Source organism: Symphalangus syndactylus, chromosome 17 (assembly GCF_028878055.3).
Source record: "Symphalangus syndactylus isolate Jambi chromosome 17, NHGRI_mSymSyn1-v2.1_pri, whole genome shotgun sequence".
Lineage (NCBI taxonomy): Eukaryota > Metazoa > Chordata > Mammalia > Primates > Hylobatidae > Symphalangus > Symphalangus syndactylus.
The window spans coordinates 59597038-59611854 of record NC_072439.2 but is presented as its reverse complement, the minus strand read 5'-3'; the positions used below and the strand labels follow the sequence as shown (position 1 = coordinate 59611854).

At 42.6% G+C, this 14817-nt stretch overlaps 1 protein-coding gene across 2 annotated transcripts in view; it reads right to left on the bottom strand.

Annotated features, from left to right (window-relative positions):
• The window catches only part of LOC134732922 (putative uncharacterized protein SLC66A1L), a 59166-nt gene extending 56650 nt beyond the window's left edge, over positions 1–2516 (bottom strand). For both annotated transcript variants that reach the window (XM_063620313.1, XM_063620314.1), the window contains exon 1: positions 2319–2516. The gene's annotated coding sequence lies outside the window, so the exon portion shown is untranslated. The remainder of the gene's footprint in view (positions 1–2318) is intronic.
• Between the last annotated feature and the right edge of the window lie 12301 nt (positions 2517–14817).

Below are 14817 nucleotides of genomic sequence, written 5' to 3'. Positions count from 1 at the left end.
GCTTCTCCCAAGGTGCTGCTTGGTCAAGCCCATCTCCCAACACCCATCACCTGTGCTGTTGCTACATCGTAAAGTTGTGTTCTTTGCTACTGATATTGGTCTACAGACCAGCAGCATTAGCGTCACCTGGGAGCTTGTTAGCAATGCCCCAGTCCAGACCTACGGAGAATCAGAATCTGCATTTTAACAAGATTCCAGATGACTCCTATGTACATTAAAGTGTGAGAAGCTCTGCTGTAGTTCACGTACTGTGTCATTTGGGGACTTTCTTGTTTATGTCAGTTGGGCTGTTTATTGAGCATGTTTTATGTGCCAATAATTTTAGATACTTTATATCTATATTCTCTAATATTCACAAAAGTAGAAATTATTATGAATAACTTACATATGCTTAAACTGCGACTCAGAGAGTTTGAGTCTTTCCCAAGCGGTCAAGAAGGGATCATAGTCTCATTTATAGCAGCCATTTATATCTCAATTCTAGAGCTGAAGCTCTCAGTAGGGTTTAGGAAGAAGAGTCTTCAAAATTGTGGTAATCTGAGAAACTCCATGAAATATATGATATGTAATTTTATCACACAAGTGAGGAGTATAAAAATCACAAACTAAGGCCAGGCATGGTAGCTTACGCCTATAATCCCAGCACTTTGGGAAGCCGAGGCAGGCGAACCACTTGAGGTCAGGAGTTCGAGACCAGCCTGGCCAACATGGTAAAATCCCATCTCCACTAAAAATACAAAAATTAGCCAGGTGTGGTGGCATGCGCCTGTAATTCTAGCTACTCAGGAGGCAGATGCAAGAGAATTGCTTGAACCTGGAAGGCGGAGGTTGCAGTGAGCCGAGATCACGCCGCTGCACTCCAGCCTGGGCAACAGAGCAAGACTTTGTCTCAAAAAAAAAAAAAAAAATCAAAAGCTGGAACATGAAAAAAATGTGAGTTATCATATCTCACAGCTGCTTCTGAATCTTGCCAAGTCTTCTGCTCCTTGGTCATTCGTTTTGCCCTCTGTTCATACTCACAGGCCAATAAGTTGTAAGAAGCATCAAAGCATTAGGAAATGTGTGTGAGGAAAACTTAAAAATAAGACAGCTTTGTTAACTTAATTTTTACCCCCGTAATTTGGAAGACAACCATGCCTCTCCCATTTTGGCAGTCAGATAACGCTAGGTGTAGCTTTTAGTATTTTGAAGCAGGGGCGTTTGAGAGCTATTGGCCTGGAAACTCTGCTTGAGCACTTCATGATGCGGAGAATCAGCCATGCAGCACTTTTGGTGCTGGAAACCTTCCCACCTAAATAGGCCAACACAAAATCACATACTTTCTGTACATCTCCATCCCCTTAAAGTACCCACCACTGCCATCATATGCCATTAATGGCAACCAGGTGAGATGCCTCCTCTCTCAGCACATGTAGATGTTAAGTACTTACAGGTCAGGAATGAAATCTAAACCGTGACACCTCTCCCTTGTCCATCTCCCACCTTTTTCCTTATTTCCATGCATTGAATAAACCCCTATTCAATGAGGACTTATTTAATAAGATGACAATGTAATTTAATAATACGATTAGGCCAGGTGCAGTGGCTCACGCCTGTAATGCCAGCACGTTGGGAGGCTAAAGCGGGCGGATGACTTGAGGCCAGGAGTTCGAGACCAGCCTGTCCAACATGGTGGAACTGTCTCTACTAAAATTTAAAAATTAGCTGGTGTGGTGGTGCATGCCTGTAATCCCAGCTACTTGGGAGGCTGAGGCAGGAGAATGGCTGAGGCAGGAAATGCTATAATAATAGCATTTATTGAGTGCCTGCAACATGCTAGGCACTGTATGTGATATTTTCAGAAGATTTGTCTTCATTTCTCACAGAGATGGGGAAAAGTCAGGCTTCGATGGGGTTAAGTGACTTGCTCAAGATCATAAGGCCACGGAGGGGAGGGACTGGCAGTGGCATGCTCGTATGAGGTCACACAACATTGCACAGGCTCACTGGGCAAAGTAGCCTTTCTTCCCACCTTACCAAGCGCTCTACAAAGGAGAAAGAGCTCCAGGAGTCCTACTGGCATCAAGATAGTCTCATGTTTCTACGGCAGGGTTCTCAAAGTTTGGTCCACTTGGGCCGGCACCCTGGGCCCGAGAAGCTGAATTTTCCACCACCCCGTCTCTGTCCCCACCCCGCGCCGGTACATTCAGATGCTCATGAGCGAGATTCAGAGTGGACTGGGGGTCATTCTGCACAAAGGTGGTCTTAGGTTTCCCATCAGAAAGAATATCGAGGTTACCCATGCAAAATCCAGCGAGGTCCAGGGGCAGTTTACCAACCTCAAGGAAATGTACCGCCGTGTTCGGGCCCAACCTCAGGCAATGAGAGGAAACTGAAGGAGAAACCCACAGCACGCAGGCAGGAGGCTGCCCTGCGTTGGCCAGCGGCCGGCGCCTCCGAGAGATCAGGGAGGAAAAGCTGTTCAGCCTGAGCACGCGGGGCGGGGACCGGGACCCTCAGCCTTCCCCTCCGCGACTGCTTGGGAAGGCACGCCCCACCCAGTCAGCTGCCAGGTTTGCGAGCACCACCTCCCAGGAAGCAGCCACTCCCGCCACCGCCCTTTCCCAGGTCGCGTTTAGATTGTCAGCTCCCAGACGTCCTGGCTCCACTTCCAGACCCCTGGGACACGCCCTCGCCCACCCCGCCTCGATTTTTCTCCCAGCCGACTGGGGATGGGGGTGGAGAGACTTTGGCCAACAGCTGCCTCCGCCTGGAGCAGGATTTAAGGTCCTGTCCAGCCTTGTCCCTTCTTTGCAAACCCCCAGATTCACGCAGAAAACCCAATAAGCGCTCCACAGCCCCGCATGCTGCACGCATCTGCGGGCCGCGCCCAAGGCCAAAGCCCGCCAGTTTGCCCGTGGGCCACGCAGCCGCCGGCGTCTTCGCGCTTACCGCGCGGTCCACAGATGCGAAGAAGAGGGCGAGCCAGGGCAGAGGATGGCGCGACAACGGGACCAAACAATGACCCCTGCAGGCGGCTGGACGATAACTTGGCCTAGGACCGGCCACCCGCCACTGCAAGCTGCGTTCCCTCTGTGCTCACACCCTGCAGCAGTCAAAGCACTCCTACTCACACACGGGCTGCACACGCACAGTTGCAGTACACCGAACTCACACACACTACACGCAAACACGTAGGCGTATGCACAAGCTCACAGAATCACATGCGCCAGCGCACGCGCGCACACACACTCACACACACACTTTGTACTGCATACAATAAAAAACTAGGCTTTCTGTTGTAGACTGAATAATGCCCTCCCCCTCTATCCCCAATCCCAAGATATCCAGGTACTATGCCTGGAACCTGTGAAAAGTTACCTTATACTCTAGGGAAGGAAAAAAGAAAAAGACTTTGCAGATGTGATTAAAGATTTAGGGATGGGAGATTTTCCAGCGTTAGCAGTAGGACCCAATGCAATCACAAGCATCCTTAGAAAGAAAGGCAGAGGGCCCTTCCTTGCTTCCACATATAAGAGGAGAAGCCAATGTGAGCAGGAAGCAGAGACTGAAGTGATGTGGCCACAAGCCAAGGGGTGCCAGCAGCCACCAGAAGCTGGAAGAGGCTAGGAGGTAACAGCCCCGTGGGGAGGAGTGCAGCACTTCAATATCTTGATTTCAGCCCAGAAAAACTCGTTTGAGTGTTCTGGCCTGCAGGACTGTGGGAGAATGTTTTAAGCCACCAAGTAGTAATTTCTTTCAGCAGCCATAGGAAACTAATAGTTTCCTATTCACACTTTCCACCCACAGCTCAGCATGCTGCAGTCTTTGAGATCAAAATTAGGATCATGCCATTTAACTTGAGCCAAGTTACTGAACCTTTAGCAGTTTCAGTTTCTTCATCTTTATTAACCTAGATAGAATGCCTACCAAATGGGCAGATTATTGTGAGGACTCACTCGTGCATGCCTTCATGCTTTTATTTCCAATTAATAAATCGCCTCCCACCATGTGCCAGACAGCTCCAGAGGCTGGGTTAAATGAGACACCCTTTTGTAAGTACAGAACATAACAAAAGCTCTTAGAACCACACCCGTCTGGCACGCAGTAAGTGCTCCACAGATGTTGCAATGATCATCATCAGAGTCTTGACACTGAGCCTCACTTCCGTGGGAGGTCAAACTAGCACTTTATGGAGAGAGAACACAAAAAAGAACAGGAATGAAAAAAACTGGAAGAGGCTTCTTACCCTCAGAACACAATAGTGTTCTGTTCACCCTTCTTAAGCCCCAGTTGCCTTCTTCCTTTCCCTCCAGCGGTGCTACACGTGCTTCCATTCAAGACTGGAAACATCAGGGGACAGGGTCTGAGCTTCACTCCCTATGCCTCTCTCTGCTTAATGAGGCTCACTTTTATTCCTTACCATAACCCTGGCCTGTATCCACACAGAACTAAATCTTTTCCAAGTAGGCTTTCTCCTCCCTCTGCTCCCTGATCCACTTCAGTTATTCTATGTCTCAAAGAGTTTTCATAATCTAACTTCCTCTAGTCTAGCTTATAAGTGTCAGGATCCAGCCCCAGAGTCTACACTCCAACTAAACCACTCTATTAGTTTGTTCTCAGCAAACTTTTCTCCACACTGACATTTAAGGATATTTCAGAAGGGACAGCCTTAATCTAGTGCCACATAGGGACACCACTGGGTTTTTGGATGGGACAATTCTTCACAGAATCACGCTGTCTTAGGCATTATAGGGCATTTAGCAACCCTGGCTTTGATCACTAAATTCGACTAGTACCCCAGTGTGTGTGACAATCAAAACTAACCACACATTTCCCGGCAAAGATTGGGGAGGAGAGGCTGCATGGATGGGACAGTCCTTATAGACTTTTATTTTTCAGTTTCATTTGATCTCTATATTATTTTCCTGTTACATCTAGTAGTGCCTGATTTAGCAATAGGCATCCATAATTATCAACAAAGTAAACACCCAAGAATATGCAGTGATTTTAAAGGCAGAGAATGTTTCCAAGGAATACAATTCACTCCACCACTCTGATTTCAGGCAAGTTGCTTGACTTCTCTATGCATCAATGTCTTCAACCTCAAAATGGAAATGATAAAAATACTCAAGGACAAATGATTTTTGTTCCCCATCCACAGTGTAGAATCACTCTGTGAAGTAGTTGCCTGACAAGGAACTATATTTCCTGCCTCCTTTGGCATGTATGTGGGGCTATGTGGTTATTTCAATGAAATGTAAGCAGCAGTGATGTATGTTGCTTTCTGTTAATGTGGTTTGGAAGACGGTACACCTTCTTCACCTGTTCTTCCCTCATTTGCTAGCTTGATGTCAGTGCCCAGAACATACCAGGAAGCTACACATTAGAAATGAGGGCACAAGAAGGTATGGAAGGATCCTGGGCCCTCTGGATCTCCATTTGGGGAAAACCTACCTGCCTGCAGAAGTACTCATACTGATCATGGAGCAACAAAAAATAAATTGATTAATTAAAAACCTTGCATTGTGTTGAAGCCATTGGACATTGGACATTTTGGAATTTGTTAGAGCAGGAAGCATTGCCTTAACTCATTCAAATAGTTACCTCTTGTGATGTATTAAAGAACGTAAACCACTCAGAAAAGCACCTGGTATATAAAACACATTAATTAAATGCCAACTATAGTAATTATTATTGTCTCTCTAAATTATTTAGTTTCTATAGCTCTTATGGTCAATATCACATTTTAGTAGTTATTATATGTGATATTAGCATTTATGTTTTTGTTTGAGCCTACGGCTCTATTCACTCAAAAATTATAACTGAGCACCCACTACATATCAGGCACTGGGGAAACAAAGATATGAAAGGCACGGTCCTTGCTCCCAAGTTCTTTACAGCAGTAAAAAGTTTCATACCTTAGATGCCTCCTGTGTCTCCCATGTTGATCTACCTGGAGCCAGGCATAAGGTAAATGCTCAAAAATGTACCTGCAATAGTATACCTGCAGATATATTTGGAAAACAGAGTCACCACCATACAAACCAAATTTCTATGTGTTCACCCATAGTGCCTCAATCCTCACTCTTAAGTGCTGAAATAATCCCAGGTAAAAATCTCATCACTACAGTTGCACCAAGAATTTGAAATTGGCAGCTCCCCAGCAGGTAGAGGAACTTCCAGTCATTCTGAACATCAGGTGTAATCATGTGTTTTCTTTCTCAGAAGAATATGCCACCATTTGTCTCTTTTCTGCAAAGATCCAGGGCATTAAATCATAAAGGAAAGAAAAGAAAATAAGAAGAATAGATTTAAGAAATCACTTAGTAGTTTCCTTAGGACTTAGCACATAGAAAACGCAAGATGAAAGAAAGTGAAGACATAATCACTTTTAATAGTCCCTTGGAAAAGCTCCATCCCCAAATGTCCTTCATCCTTGCTGCTATTTGTCGAAGGTCTGCAAAGCTGAGTAGGAGTGTTTTATGCTAATTGGCTTTATCTGACATCCCTTTATCATTTGAAATTAATAGACAGCCTCATAGATACAAGGTTAATGGAATGTCTTCTCCACCTCAGATTTGCAACTTGGCATTTTCCCTCAAACACCACTTTCATCTTTATATAAGTGATTGTGTCTATAAAGTCTTCTAAGAAAGGCATGCTGTCTAATCCCATCAGCCCATTTGTGAAACATTCCAGAGGGGAAATTGTTTACTGTCATTTTAGAAGCTATTCTGTTCTTGGCATGCTCCTTAACACCCCCCATGTTTGACATCTTCTTAGCATGGTGGGGAGATGGCAGCCCGATGTGCTAAGCACCAAGCACCAGCTAGCCACATAACAAAACTCCTGCTTTGCCAGCCCTTTGGAATAATGCCATATGAACAAAGGAAAGCTTAATGTGAAGTAGAACCAAACTCCACCTCTAGGCACAGAGATGATAGAGGCCCTCTGCCTTCTCCTTCTACTCCTTCCTTTCTAGAAACACAGACTGAGGTGGCATTTGGAAAAGAAGTATGAATGTGTTATAAAACTGGAAAGACTTTTGGCTGAAGACAGCCTTCTCTGCAAGTTCTGAATATCTTTGAGGGGCAAGAGTAGGCTAGAGGAGAGGGAGTAAGCAGAGTGACTGTTTTGGCCTTCAAGGAAGAGTCAAGGCTGGGCATAGTGGCTCACCCTTGTTATCCCAGCACTTTGGGGGGCCGAGGCAGGCAGATCACTTGAAACCAGTTCAAGACCAGCCTGGCCAACATGGCAAAACTCCCTCTCTACCAAAAATACAAATACTAGCTGGGCGCCTGTAATCCCAGCTACTCAGGTGGCTGAGGCACGAACATCACTTGAACCCTGGAGGTGGAGGTTGCAGTGAGCCAAGATTGCGCCACTAAACCCAAGCCTGGGCGACAGAGTGAGACTCTGTCTAAAACAGAAAAGAAAATAAAAAAGCCAGGAGAATCAGCAGTTTATTCAACTCAGATCACCAGAGGCCAAGGAGTTTTGAGAAGGGCAGATAGAATGCAGAGTTAATAATGATAATTCCATATGCTTTATACTCCAAGAACTCCAGAGGTCTTTTCTGTTTAAACATCTTAAACAATATTGTGCCAGTATTTAAGATACACAAAAAGGCACAAAGAATAAAACAAAACAAAATGTGATAGAGGTTGTATATACATCTCCCATCTTCTCCCGCTATATTCTAGCCCACAAGTAACCACTGTCCTAAATTTTTAGTTTGTCGTTGTGTGCTTTCCCATGCCTTTGCCACATGCTAGTTGCTTTACATGTTTTTAGATGTTATTTATCTCTGTATTTTATGCACATCTGTATCAGACGTAAATAGAAACAAATAGATACAACAGAAAACAACAAAAGGACAGTAATCTAAATAAAATACAAGTTTATTCCTCTATCACATTAAAGAAATCTGGAGGTAGGCCAACCAGAGCTTTTATGGTGGCATTTAGGAATCCAGGTACCTATTTTCTATATCATCCTAGCTCACAGTTTCCATTTTTAAAGTAATCTCCTAGTGTAAAGTAGGCTGCTAGAATTTCAATCATTATGTCGAGATTGTGAGCTAGAAGAACGGAAAAATGTAGAAGGGCAAAAGAAAGGGTCATTAGCAGTTGAGCAAAACCCCTTTATGAAGTTCCTGAAAATCATAATCATCACTTCCACTTGCAGCTCATTTTCTAGAACTAAATCACATCACTACACCAAGCTGCAAGATCCCTTTTATTATGGGAAGCAATTTTCCAAAAAATATTTATTACAAAATGGAAAGTCGAGAATGTCTGTGAACAACTATAGTCTGCAAATATTTGCACTCTTTATATGCTTGTTTTTGCTTAATTGCATTTGTGAGATTTATCCACATTGAAAGTTATAGCTCTGGTTCATTAATTTTCCCTGCTGTATATACTATTGTATTGTGTGAATATTCTACAATTTATTTACCTAGTCTGCTGTTTATGTTTTTTATTTTTGTTTTCTTTTTGGGATGGTTGAGAGGAAGTGTTTAAAGAAATGATGCTATGAACATCCTTATGCATTTTCTGGTTCATATATATATATGTGTGTTTCTTCAGGGATCTTAATACAAAGTAGAAATACTGGGCCATGGGTATATATCACTTCAATTTTACAAATTTTTGTAAAGGTGATCAAATTTTTCTATCAAATTTTTCTAAAGGTGATAGCACCATTGCACTCTACCAGCAGTCAGTGCTGTCCTTTATACTCAAAGTCCTAAACAATATTTGGTATTTGGACACTTTTTGGGTGTCCAAATGACGGAGCCTTCCCAAATAAGAAGGAATCAGAAAACCAACTCTGGTAACATGACAAAGCAAAGTTCTTTAACACCTCCAAAAAAATCATTCTAGCTCACCAGCAATGGACCCAAACCAAGAAGAAACCCCTGATTTACCTGAAAAAGAATTCAGGAGGTTAGTTATTAAGCTAATCAGGGAGGCACCAGAGAAAGGTGAAGCCCGAAGTAAGGAAATCCAAAAAACGATACAAGAAGTGAAGGGAGAAATAGTCAAGGAATAGATAACATAAATAAAAAACAATCAAAACTTCAGGAAACAATGGACACACTTACGTAAATGCAAAATGCTCTGGAAAGTCTCAGCAATAGAATTTAACAAGTAGAAGAAAGAAATTCAGAGCTCAAAGACAAGGTCTTGGAATTAACCCAATCCAACAAAGACAAAGAAAAAAGAATAAGAAAATATGAAAAAAGCCTCCAAGAAGTCTGGGATTATGTTAAATGACCAAACCTAAGAATAATCGGTGTTCCTGAGGAAGAAGAGAACTCTAAAAGTTTGGAAAATATATTTGGGGGAATAATCAAGGAAAACTTCCCTGCCCTTGCTAGAGACCTAGATATCCAATACAAGAAGCACAAAGAACACCTGGGAAATTCACTGCAGAAAGATTATTGCGTAGACACATTGTCATCAGGTTATCTAAAGTTAAGATGAAGGAAATAAGAGCTATGAGACAAAAGCACCAGGTAAACTGTAAAGGAAAATCAGATTTACAGCAGATTTCTCAGCAGAAACCATACAAGCTAGAAGGGATTGGGGCCCTATCTTCAGTCTTCTCAAGCAAAATAATTATTAGTCAAGAATTTTATATCCAGCAAAACTAAGCTTCATATACAAAGGAAAAATACAGCCTTATTCAGACAAACAAATGCTGAGAGAATTCACCACTGCCAAGCCAACACTACAAGAACTGCTAAAAGGAGCTCTAAATCTTGACACAAATCCCGGAAACACATCAAACAGAACCTCTTTAAAGCATAAATCTCACAGGACCTATAAAACAAAAATACAATTTAAAAACCAAAAACAAAAAGCAAAAAACCAAGGTATACAGGCAACAAATAGCATGATGAATGGAATGGTAACTCACATCTCAATATTAACACTGAATGTAAGTGGCCTTAATGCTCCTCTTAAAAGATACAGAATTTCAGAATGGATAAGAATTCACCAATCAACTGTCTACTGCCTTCAAGAGACTCACCTAACACATAAGGTCTTGCATAAACTTATAAAACAGTTCAGTAGAAGAATCCTTGAAAGTATTCTGCTCATAGAGAAGACAGTATAATAAACTGATTTCTAAAAAGGCTATAAACGATCATATTCTTATATTTTGTTGTAAGGAGTTCAAAGAACTCAGCAACATGGCTATCATCATCTATGAAGAATCAACCATAAGTATGTGTCTATTGTGAAGGCTCAAAATGGAATAATTAAGTGAACTGTAGAGGATCAAGCACTCAGCAGGAGGGTAAAGAACAGAACTTGTCCCTCTTAATTTGTAATCTGGACTGCCTCCCTAAATACAGTTTTCTGACAATGCTGAACATGTATTCATTCATTTATTATTATTAATTTTTAATTTACAAATACCTATTACACACCAACAATGTACCAGGCACAATACTAGTGTAAGGGAGAGATATTTTGAACCCTTAACTTATCATATATATATATATATGTATTCCCATCTCCTTTTTAAGTTCTTTCCCCCAATTCAACTAATTATGTTTTTTGGGTTCATAGATTTGGGGAAGTGATGTGAAAACAGTAAGCAGAGAAAAAAGCTTCTCTTTGCTTTTGTGTTTCAAAAAATTAGGCCCTCAGAGGAACACACAGACCTAATATAGAATAAAATATTTGAGTAAAGAACCTTAAAGATAAGAGCAAGGCTCCTATCTGTCCCCTCCACTCTTCCTTCTAGGAAATGATTCACTGAACTAAACTGAAAATATAGGAGAGTTGGAGGAGGGGTAATAGGAGTCCAGATGTTGATGGGTCTTGAAAAAGGGGCTTTGTGCCTGTTCCAGGTAGGAAAGACTGCAGAGTCATACTGAGACAGATCACGCCTCATCCAACAACACAGTCCGTCCAGACCCCAGCATGGTGCAGGAGCTGCAAAATGATGTGTATTGCACCTGATAGAAATGGTGGTGAGATTCATTGGATGGAGGAGGCCTGTGATTGGGAAGAGAATGTCCCTCTGGTGGCCTTTGTGAACACTTGACAGAGACCTGGAAGGACAATAGTTGTCATTGCAGGTACCGCGTGGACAGAGAACATGGAAATCTTAATGGGGTGCCCATGTAATCCCCTTACAAATTGTGCACAACCCCATGGAAATAGGGGACCACTTCAATTCATATTACATTTTTTACCTTGGCAGATCAGGGAGTTGTAAATAAAATTGGACTATTTAGTCTGATTACTATTTAATTTAATTGGACTAAGATTTTTGTCCATCTCTGTTATGAATAGTGATTTTATTGACTGAACCAGCTTTGGAATTACATAGTTTGGGAGGGAGATAATAAATGAGTAAGCAACTAAATTAACAAAGTAATTATTGGCTGTGAAAAGTGTCAGAAAGAAAAAAATTAGGATACTAGAAAATAACCAGGACTGACCTAGCTAGGGTGGTGAAGGAAGGCCTGAAGGAACAGCCAGCACAGAGGCCCTGAGGTATGAGGGAGCATGGCCTGCTCTGGGTCCCACAGAAGGCAGCTGAGCCAAGTGAGCAGTGGATTAAGGCTGGAGAGGTGGTGGGGACCAGAGGGTACAGGACCTTGTGGGCCATAATAAGGAATTGAGGTTTTATTTCATGTGTCAAGAGAAGCTGTTTAAGGGTTTTAAGCAGGATAAATAAAGTCAAATCTATATTTTAAGAAGACTAATCTGGCTTCTGTGTGGAGACTGGATTGTGGAAGGAGGAACATGAATGGAAACAGCACTCCACGGAGAGGCTTCTGCTGTGGTCCAGGCCAGAGACTGTAGAAACTTGAACACAAAATGGAAAAAAAAAAAAAAAAAAAAAAAAAGTGGAAAAATACAAGATCTATTTTAGATATAGAATCAAGAGGACTGGCTGATGCATTTGAGTGTGGGAAGAGGCACAGGTGGATGTCAGGGTGGCTCCCAGGGGTCTGCTTTTAGTAACCGGGTAGACATCAGGGCCGTTTTCTGAAATTGGGAAAGGGGGATGCTGGGAGGATGGTGATGCTTTTTCAGGGACGTGGCAGGAAATCAATTGCTTCCATTTGGACTTACTTAGTTTACTACGGCAAGGAGTCCTCCACATGGAGTTTTCAGACAGGCAGTTAGCTATGACTCAGGGGAAGTATGTCAGAGGAGAGGTCTGGGGAGATATTCAAAGTCCTGGAAGCGGATGCAATTGTTTAGGGGAAGAGTGAAGGAGAAGAGAAGAGAGCCTTAAACTAAGCCGGGAGGAACCAGCATTTAGAAGTCTGGCAGGCAGGCCGGGCGCGGTGGCTCACGCTTGTAATCCCAGCACTTTGGGAGGCCGAGGCGGGCGGATCACGAGGTCAGGAGATCGAGACCACGGTGAAACCCCGTCTCTACTAAAAATACAAAAAAAAAAATTAGCCGGGCGTGGTGGCGGGCGTCTGTAGTCCCAGCTACTCGGGAGGCCGAGGCAGGAGAATGGCGTGAACCCGGGAGGCGGAGCTTGCAGTGAGCCGAGATTGCGCCACTGCACTCCAGCCTGGGCGACAGAGCGAGACTCCGTCTCAAAAAAAAAAAAAAAGAAGTCTGGCAGGCAAAGAGGACAAGGTGAGCTTGCCTTTAATGTTAGAATTGTCTTCATATTTCTTTCATTCTTCATTTTCCTCTTGTGGTAGTTCTGCTTGGTGACCAGTGCAGCCTCAGGGAGCTGACAAGAACCGGCCCTATTCCCCATATGTGATTCTTATAAGGCCTGAGTGAATCTCCTCATATCTTAGTTTCCTCAGCTACACAAAAAGGCCACTGTGGTAGCAGCCACTCCTTCCTTACAAGGGTTGGTGAGAAGTGTCAAGATGGAGTTAGGCTCAAGCACTAAGATTTACATTCAAATGCCAGCCATTTTCTCAGTCTTTATGAATAATCCAGACTTTGTGTTTTGGACCCTTAGACGTAGTAATAATGCAAACGGAATCAAAATCATCATTCATATTATTAACAAACATTTCTGAGTAATGTTTTGAGTAAATGCCTAATAAAGTTTAAGAAATAAAAGTAACTCATGTTTATTAAAGAGGAATTACTAGGTTTCCATTCATAAGCTTCAATATCCTGCTTAATGGATTCCATACCTAACATAGAAATCCAGTGAATGAATTATGGTCAAACAGTCCACAAAAATTATATGGTTTCCTTTTTTACTGTTGTTTCCCCTACATGAAATAACAATGAGGAATGTAGCTTGAATAAAGGCATTTCTTGTAACAGAATGAAAGCATTAGGGTGACGCTGGTTGTATTTTAGCTGACTGGAGAGCCTCAAAGCTTTATGGTCAGAATGTGCCCCCTTGTGGAAGATGTGAGTAAAAAACCGTAGAGAGGAAACAGTATTGTGGCTGAGATCTTGGGAAAGAATTGAAGGTGGGAGAGGACTAAAGAGGCAGGAAACAATGAATTAAAAGCCTGTTGACTACACTTCGTAAAGAACCATATAAGGAAGAAGGCATTGTATCAAATAAAGAAATGAGTGTAGCCAGGTGGAAAGGAGAACCTGGGTTAGGTAAGCTCGCAGTCTTAGGTTCCAGAAAACTTGAATCATTAATAATGAATATAAATGAAATAGCCACTGAATGAAGCATTTCAGAGTGCTGTCTCTGGGCTCAGCCTGGCTGGGTGCAAATCGTGGCTCTGTTAGTAGCTGTGTGACTTTAGGGCATCATTTTGGTTTTCTCTAAGCTTCAGTCATCCCATCTGAAAAACAGAATACTAACAGTGCCTTTTTAGATGCTGGCTGTTGTTGTAGGTAAAGGTTGCTGTGAGGAGTAAATGAGGTAAAGTATAAAAAGTGTTTTTAGTGTGGTGTCTGCGGTACTGAAATAGCTATCACTATTACCTGCCATTGTGTGCATTTTAAAACAGTGAAAGACATTTCCTTTTCTATTTTTAAAAATGGCTTCCAGTTACAGACATTCACTGACTACAGAGGAAAGCTCTGTGGCTCTGTGAAAGTTGTGAGGCTGAAGATTTTTAAGCCTTTCTATAAAGCTGCTCCAGAGATGGAAAACAAGTTCCCCCTCGACTCATATTCTATGTGTGGGGGGGCAATCCGTCCAGACACATTTGGATCAGTGTGACTAATTTGTTTTTACGCAGTTGAGGTGAGGTCAGTGAGGGGCTGGGTACTTGGCTGAGCAAGGCTGTTTGGGTGGGTGGTGTGGGGCAGGGGTCAGCTTGCTGTGATAGGCAAAGACAGAAATGGGAAAGGAAACCAGGGCCACAGAAAGAGCCCAGGTTTACAGGAACGCAGAAGAGCTCTACTCCAAGAGGACACAAGAGAACTTTATTGGGCCAGTAAACATTTCCACTCAAGCAGCTACATGGTGTCAATGGGCAAACAAAAAAATAACAGGATAATTATAGAAAGTTTTCTGAAACTTGCTTTTATTTTTTTAAAAAAACTGTTTGCCTTTTAATTTCCTCAAATGTGCTGCCAAAAATTCAGGTATTTTAAAATGTCAGGAAGCACTGGTATGACTAAGTGGAAGAGCGGCTATCAGGGAAGGAGGTCAGCAGTGTGCCTTGGGTTTGAGGGCCGCACACCCAGCCTGAAGGGCTCTCCTTGAGAAGGAAGCTTCAAGAAGATGTACTGACAGATGGTTCTGCCCCATTTCTCGTTCAATGGAGAGCTCCACAAGCTGGGTTTGAAATGCTACTTTTGTGAAATAGTTATCAGATAGGGAATTCCATTTCAATTAACTAACACTTGGAAGTTACCTCCCCTCTCTTTAGTCACTGTAATGAGTAAGTTTCTTTTGTTT